Raw genomic sequence first — 9,216 nt, 5'->3', positions numbered from 1 at the left:
TAAGAAAAATAATTCATCTACAACAACAACAATACCTGCCATAGCTGCTAAAACAGTAACAACAGCAACAACTCCAACAACAGCAACAGCTGCTGTAAATATAAATAGGAAAAATATTAAACCACCAATAATAGTAAGCTATAATCAAAATTTAAAAATTCTCAATACACAAATAGCAAACAAATTGAAACATAACAATTTCCTACTAAATATGATTAATAAAAATATCATAAATATACAAACAAATACATTTAACGATTCTGATTTAATAATTAATATGTTAAAAACTAATAATATTAAACATTTCACATTTACCCCAAAACATCTCAAACCCTATAATCTGATAATTAAAAAATTACCATCTAACATCTATAATGCAGATGACATAACGATGGCTTTAAAACAAAAAATTAACAATATAAATATTACCAAATTGGTTGAATATAAGAATAATTTATGGCAACTTCAAGTGGCCAAAACAATTGATATCCAGCAAATTGTAAATATCAATTGTTTGCTCAATTGCCGCATCAGCATTGAACAATTTAAACCAAATCCCAAAGATATACTACAATGCCATAAATGCCAACGTTTTACACATGTGGCCGCCAATTGCAACATGGCATACAGATGTGTTAAATGTGCCGATGAGCATCTACCTGGCGAATGTAAAATTCAATTAAATTTAAATTCTAATGATAACAACAATGCTGAGCAAATGCAATTGACCAAACAATTGATAGTCTGTATCAATTGCAAAGGTAATCATACGGCCAATGCCAGAATTTGCCCAATAAGGCAACAACTAATCATCAAAAGGCAAAAAGCTAAAGAATTAAAAGAGGCTAAAAATATAAATAATAGCAAAATAAATCGTACCATTAAACATTATGCAAATATACAATCTAATATACCGTTTGCATCATTATTTAAACAGCAACAACAGCAATCATCATCATCACCATCATCAATAATACCATTAACAATAACAAAACCTAACAAAAATAATATTAATATTAATCAACAACAACAACAACATAATAATATAAATAATATAAATAATAATCAACAAAAACAACAACATAATAATATAAATAATAATAATACAATTGCAGTTAATTTCAAACGTATCAATGATGATATTCGTGAATTATACGGCAAAGACTTAAACTCGTGCATCACATTGATGCGCAATTTAACAATTAAATACAATAATAAACAATTAACGACAAATGACAAAGGACAATTATTACTTGAATTTATATATAATATGTCAATATGAAATTAAAAATCATGGCCCTTAATGTTAACGGTATTTACACAATTCGTAAACGTACCGAATTTGTAAATTTCTTAGCCAAACATAATCCACATGTAATTGCAATAGCCGAACATCATTTAAATCCCAATATCATAATCAATTCAAAAACCCATAATATAATATATCAAACAACAAATGCCATACGACCAAATTTAAATAATAACAATAACAATAACAATAACAATATAAATAAAAATAAATATAAATCAACAGTTGCCATTTGTATAAGGAAAAATATAAATTATGAAATAATAAATATTAAACCACTAAAACATTTAGAAGTTTTAGCTATAAAAATCAAATATAAACAAAACAATAACCATAATCAAAAGAATAATAATCAAAATAATAATCAAAATATAATAATAGCTAGCATTTATAATAGGCCAAGAGATCCAATTGATATTAATGATTTTAATACACTTATGGATACACTAAGGCAAATACCAAATACCGATAATATCATCATTGGCGGTGATATAAATTCTAAACATCCCAGCTGGAATCTACCCGATAGAGATCCCATGCATATCAACACCAACGGTCGAACCTTATATAAATGGATTCTAGATAATCCAGATCTTATAATTGTTCCGTCCGATCGGCCAACAAGGCATACAATCAGGCAAAGGATGAGCTCATCCATTGATCTATTTATAACAACCTTAACGACCAAAATCGATATTAATACAATTAATAACGGATGCAAGACAATCGATGAATTCCCATCGGATCATCTCGCCATCCAAATTCAATTACAACTTAATAATCATAATTTAATCGCAAACAATAATAATAACAACAACAAGAAAGCAAAGCTAACTTCGGGCGGAGCCGAAGTTGATATACCCTTGCAGCTAAAACCAGATATATATCGCAAACATCGGATATAGTTGGCCGATCCATATGATTACATCATAATAAAACCAATTAATTACAATAAAAAATCTAAAAAAAAGTCCCAAGCTTCTATCTTCAAAAATACGAAATTTAATATTTCTACCAAATACCATTTCCGATCGTTCAGTTATATGTCAGCTATAAGATATAGTCAACCGATCCTAATGAAACTTTGTAGGTCGGATTAACTGACCAAAAATAGAATGTGTACCAAAGTTGGGTCATTTCCGATCGTTCAGTTATATGGCAGCTATAGGATATAGTCGGCCGATCCTTATGAAATTTGGCATGTCATATTATTTTGCCAAAAATAGCTCTCATATCAAATTTGAACTCTCTAACTCTAAAAACACCGAAGTTATACCATTTCCGATCAATCAGTTATATGGCAGCTATAGGATATAGTCGGCCGATCCGGGCCGTTCCGACTTATATACTGCGTGCAAAGGAAAGAAGGGTGTGTGCAAAGTTTCAAGTCGATAGCTTTAAAACTGAGAGACTAGTTCGCGTAGAAACAGACAGACAGACAGACGGACAGACGGACATGCTCATATCAACTCAGGAGGTGATCCTGATCAAGAATATATATACTTTATAGGGTCGGAGATGTCTCCTTCACTGCGTTGCACACTTTTGGACAAAATTATAATACCCTCTGCAAGGGTATAATAATAATAATAAAGTAATATATCAATATAATAAAATTAATACAATTAAATATAATAAATTAATCCTTCATAATATCAATAAATTAAATATTAATAATATAAATAATAGAAATATAAATAATAATGAAATTGATCAACATATTAATAATATAACTAACGCTATACAAATGGCAACTGAAACGGACAAAGTAATACCTAAATTAAAAATTAAATTAAATCAATATAAACCAAATAAATATATTAAACCTAATCCGAAATTGGAAAATTTAATAAATAAACGCAATCTAATGAGACGATACGTCTATCGACATAAAAACCTAATTGACGAACATCGAATACAATTGATTAAGCGTATAATCAAAGATCTCAATACACAAATTGAAAATATAATACAAAAGCAAAACGATAAGATAATATTCAATAAATTAGATAAATTAAAAATTAACAATTTAAGCCACAAGGCAATTCAAAATCTAAATCCTAACATTAATCGTGCCTCATTACCATCAAATATGACACTAACTAATGAACAAGCCAATAATATTGATATACCATTTAATAATAATACAAATAATAATATTACAAATAATAATAATATAAATAATAATAATATAAATAATAATAATATAAATAATAATAATATAAATAAATTAATATTAACTAATGAATTTGACAAAATTAATGCATTAGCATGGCATTTTGAACAAATACATAAACAAAGTTATACCATTTCCGATCAATCAGTTATATGGCAGCTATAGGATATAGTCGGCCGATCCGGGCCGTTCCGACTTATATACTGCGTGCAAAGGAAAGAAGGGTGTGTGCAAAGTTTCAAGACGATAGCTTTAAAACTGAGAGACTAGTTCGCGTAGAAACAGACAGACGGACAGACAGACAGACGGACAGACGGACAGACGGACATGCTCATATCAACTCAGGAGGTGATCCTGATCAAGAATATATATACTTTATAGGGTCGGAGATGTCTCCTTCACTGCGTTGCACACTTTTGGACAAAATTATAATACCCTCTGCAAGGGTATAACAATGGGTCCGGATCGTACCAGTAATTTCCTGCTAAAAAATCTCAATATATTTGTATTAAATTATATAACAAAAATTTTCAATCACTGTACAAACAATTCATATTTTCCAACCAGTTGGAAAAATATAAAAATCATACCCATTCTCAAGCCCAGAACGAATCCGACCCAATTAAAGAGTTACCGTCCCATTGCCATACTATCAGCATTGGCAATGCTATACGAGGCAATAATATTAAAACGCATTAATCAACATATCGACAATAATAATATATTAAAAAACAATCAATATGGTTTCCGTAAATTCACTAGCACCAATCATGCACTCTTAGCGGCCAATAATTTCATATACGACGGCATATATAACCGCAAGGCGTCCATCGCATGCGGTCTGGACTTTGAAAAGGCTTTCGATACAGTCTGGATCAAGGGTATCCTATATAAATTAAGTATAGGTTACAATTTTGATCCATCATTGGTCAGTCTCATATGCTGTTACCTCACCGATCGGACATTCTTCGTATCCTCTACGGATACGAATGAATGTTCGATCGTGAGGCATGTGACAGCCGGGGTGCCGCAGGGTTCTCTATTAGCCCCAACTCTATTCAATTTATATCTAGCCGATATACCCGAATATACCAATACCCGTACCACTCAGCTATTACAGCTATTATATGCCGATGACATACTTATACTATGCTCAAATGCCTCAATGGCACATGCACAAAACGCAATAAACTCACATCTAGATCAATTATCATATTATTTTCAATTATGGAAACTTAAAATCAATCCTAACAAATGTAATAGCATAATCCTCAAAGGTCCTAATATAAAACACATTTACAAAAATGCCAAACATTTTATACCAAAAATTTATATTAATCATAACGTATTATTGGAGAATAGAACCCAAATTAGATATTTAGGCATCACCTATGACACTCAGCTCAATTTTAATGAGCATATTAATCATCTACTAAATACCGTCAAAGGTAAAATTAAAGAATTAAAAATCATCTTCCAATTGCTAAAATCTACAGATTATAAAAATAAAATTACAATAATGGCATACAAAAAATTACTACAACCCCTATTATTATATGGCCATCCAGCTTGGATGAGCATTGCCTCGAAACAAATGGAAAAGATCAGACGTCTTGAACGTAAAATTATTCGTACAATTATAATAAAATACAATAATAATGATAATGACAATAATAATAATGACAACAATGAACCAAAACATAAAAAGATAAGCAATATAAAATTATATCACCGTACCAAAATCAAACCAATCGATATTAAAGCAATTAATATATTGGAAAAATATATAAAAACTAACAATATACCACAATATCCCATACCTTATAATTACCCATTACAATTACTAACCCCCAATCATTATAATCATCTCAAAAACATACATAAAATCATATATGATGCTAACGATAAACTCATATTCTACAATCGTAAAAATAACTCTATTGACCCAAATCAAGGTGTTAAGAGGAGCCCCAAAATAAAGGTCGTACTCCAATGAGCTCCTTATGGAAACTGATTTTATTCGGTGAAGTTCTCTTATAAGTAACATACATGAAAATCTTAAAACTATTAAAAAACTACTTATCAACGCACTGCACGTTGACATGCTATGCGACCCTTTCTCAAGTGTGACAAGCGGATGCACTTATGTTTGTTATTTACGATGCTTGTGTTTGTGTTAGGCTGCAGGGGATCGGTTTTAAACCATCTGTTTGACTCATATCTCCATGGGTCCGATCCCTTGAAACTCTATCTTTGGAATATATAAAATAGTGTTCAACGCTTGAACATTCTGGAAAGGGCCACAAAAAAGTGTGTGTTGTTTTAGATTAACATTTTATTTAATATCATCACTCTCTTTACTTTATATCTTTTAACAGTTTATTTATGTATATGTGTATTTTTGCTTTCGTATTACATTTATTTATTCTATTTCTTTAGTATTAGAAAATTATTATAATTGTTCGATAACAAAATGTAGTGGACTGTATATTTATTTTATTTTGAATTGCAATTTTCCAAATATTTTAAAATTGTTTATGTTTTTAATTTCATGTTCAACATAATGCTTGAACATCCTGCGAGGGGCCACAAAAGTGCCTTTGTTATATTCTAGTGTGTATTCAAAATGTAATTTGAAATATTTATGTTTTCTTCGATTTTAATTTTTAGTGGACTGTATAAATGTTTGTTTTTGTATTTTGTTAATACATTTTTTTTCTTTTAATAATTTGTGCAAGAATTATTTAATTTGAATTTTAAATATTTTAAAATTATTTAAGCTTTTATATGTTATGTTCAACCTAATGTTTGAACATCCTGCCAGGGGCCACAAAAGTGCCTTAGTATATATATTTTTTTATCATTTTAGATGTACAAATAACATTTTTTTTTTAAGATTAATTCTGAACAAATTTTTATTATTATTTAAACATTTGACATTGGAGTTGGCAGTGCTATAGCCAACAATTGTCTTCTCAATTTTAATTTTTTATAATATGATATAATTAGTACAGCAATGATTATTATTACTAAAATTAAGGAGCTATGACCTGACAAATGATAAAAATCGAAATTTTTTTAATTCAAAATTCTATGCTTTTATATCTTCTGTTTGTTTGGCCAGGTGAGCTATTTTCGAAAGGTTTTAAAGGACTTCAAGCTAATTTTAGAATTTTCCCTTTCAAATTGATTCTGCTATTTATACGACGGCATATATAACCGCAAGGCGTCCATCGCATGCGGTCTGGACTTTGAAAAGGCTTTCGATACAGTCTGGATCAAGGGTATCCTATATAAATTAAGTATAGGTTACAATTTTGATCCATCATTGGTCAGTCTCATATGCTGTTACCTCACCGATCGGACATTCTTCGTATCCTCTACGGATACGAATGAATGTTCGATCGTGAGGCATGTGACAGCCGGGGTGCCGCAGGGTTCTCTATTAGCCCCAACTCTATTCAATTTATATCTAGCCGATATACCCGAATATACCAATACCCGTACCACTCAGCTATTACAGCTATTATATGCCGATGACATACTTATACTATGCTCAAATGCCTCAATGGCACATGCACAAAACGCAATAAACTCACATCTAGATCAATTATCATATTATTTTCAATTATGGAAACTTAAAATCAATCCTAACAAATGTAATAGCATAATCCTCAAAGGTCCTAATATAAAACACATTTACAAAAATGCCAAACATTTTATACCAAAAATTTATATTAATCATAACGTATTATTGGAGAATAGAACCCAAATTAGATATTTAGGCATCACCTATGACACTCAGCTCAATTTTAATGAGCATATTAATCATCTACTAAATACCGTCAAAGGTAAAATTAAAGAATTAAAAATCATCTTCCAATTGCTAAAATCTACAGATTATAAAAATAAAATTACAATAATGGCATACAAAAAATTACTACAACCCCTATTATTATATGGCCATCCAGCTTGGATGAGCATTGCCTCGAAACAAATGGAAAAGATCAGACGTCTTGAACGTAAAATTATTCGTACAATTATAATAAAATACAATAATAATGATAATGACAATAATAATAATGACAACAATGAACCAAAACATAAAAAGATAAGCAATATAAAATTATATCACCGTACCAAAATCAAACCAATCGATATTAAAGCAATTAATATATTGGAAAAATATATAAAAACTAACAATATACCACAATATCCCATACCTTATAATTACCCATTACAATTACTAACCCCCAATCATTATAATCATCTCAAAAACATACATAAAATCATATATGATGCTAACGATAAACTCATATTCTACAATCGTAAAAATAACTCTATTGACCCAAATCAAGGTGTTAAGAGGAGCCCCAAAATAAAGGTCGTACTCCAATGAGCTCCTTATGGAAACTGATTTTATTCGGTGAAGTTCTCTTATAAGTAACATACATGAAAATCTTAAAACTATTAAAAAACTACTTATCAACGCACTGCACGTTGACATGCTATGCGACCCTTTCTCAAGTGTGACAAGCGGATGCACTTATGTTTGTTATTTACGATGCTTGTGTTTGTGTTAGGCTGCAGGGGATCGGTTTTAAACCATCTGTTTGACTCATATCTCCATGGGTCCGATCCCTTGAAACTCTATCTTTGGAATATATAAAATAGTGTTCAACGCTTGAACATTCTGGAAAGGGCCACAAAAAAGTGTGTGTTGTTTTAGATTAACATTTTATTTAATATCATCACTCTCTTTACTTTATATCTTTTAACAGTTTATTTATGTATATGTGTATTTTTGCTTTCGTATTACATTTATTTATTCTATTTCTTTAGTATTAGAAAATTATTATAATTGTTCGATAACAAAATGTAGTGGACTGTATATTTATTTTATTTTGAATTGCAATTTTCCAAATATTTTAAAATTGTTTATGTTTTTAATTTCATGTTCAACATAATGCTTGAACATCCTGCGAGGGGCCACAAAAGTGCCTTTGTTATATTCTAGTGTGTATTCAAAATGTAATTTGAAATATTTATGTTTTCTTCGATTTTAATTTTTAGTGGACTGTATAAATGTTTGTTTTTGTATTTTGTTAATACATTTTTTTTCTTTTAATAATTTGTGCAAGAATTATTTAATTTGAATTTTAAATATTTTAAAATTATTTAAGCTTTTATATGTTATGTTCAACCTAATGTTTGAACATCCTGCAAGGGGCCACAAAAGTGCCTTAGTATATTTTTTCATTTAGATTTACTTTGAAAAATTAATTTTTTCTTCGATTTTTTAGTGGACTGTAATTTAAAAATTTTTGTTTTACTGAGGGCTAATTTCTTTTCAATTTTTTTTTTTTTTTGTATAAAATTTAATTGATAATTAATATCTTTTTTACCGATTTTTTTTTTTTTTTTTTACCATACCATACAGTTGTTAAATTTTCTTTTTTGATGCGTGTTCCTCCTGCAGATGATGTAAAAGGATCCGCCCTTGCTGCTGCTGATGGTGTAGCTAGTTGTTTTTTCTGCCGCTGATGTTTTTCTTCTACTCGCCGGTGGTCCTGCCGCAGACGTTGGTCCCGCCGTATAAAATGCCAAAGACTTTGGCTGTCGTTGTTCCCAGGAACCCGACTTTTTCTTTTTGCTCGATATTTGGCCTCGAACACGCCGTATATTATTTTCAATATTTATGTATTCCCGGTGTTGTTCCGGAAAAACATAT

The sequence above is a fragment of the Drosophila bipectinata genome, unplaced genomic scaffold (genome assembly GCF_030179905.1).
Source record: "Drosophila bipectinata strain 14024-0381.07 unplaced genomic scaffold, DbipHiC1v2 scaffold_176, whole genome shotgun sequence".
Classification (NCBI taxonomy): Eukaryota; Metazoa; Arthropoda; class Insecta; order Diptera; family Drosophilidae; genus Drosophila; species Drosophila bipectinata.
Note: the sequence above shows the minus strand (reverse complement) of the source record.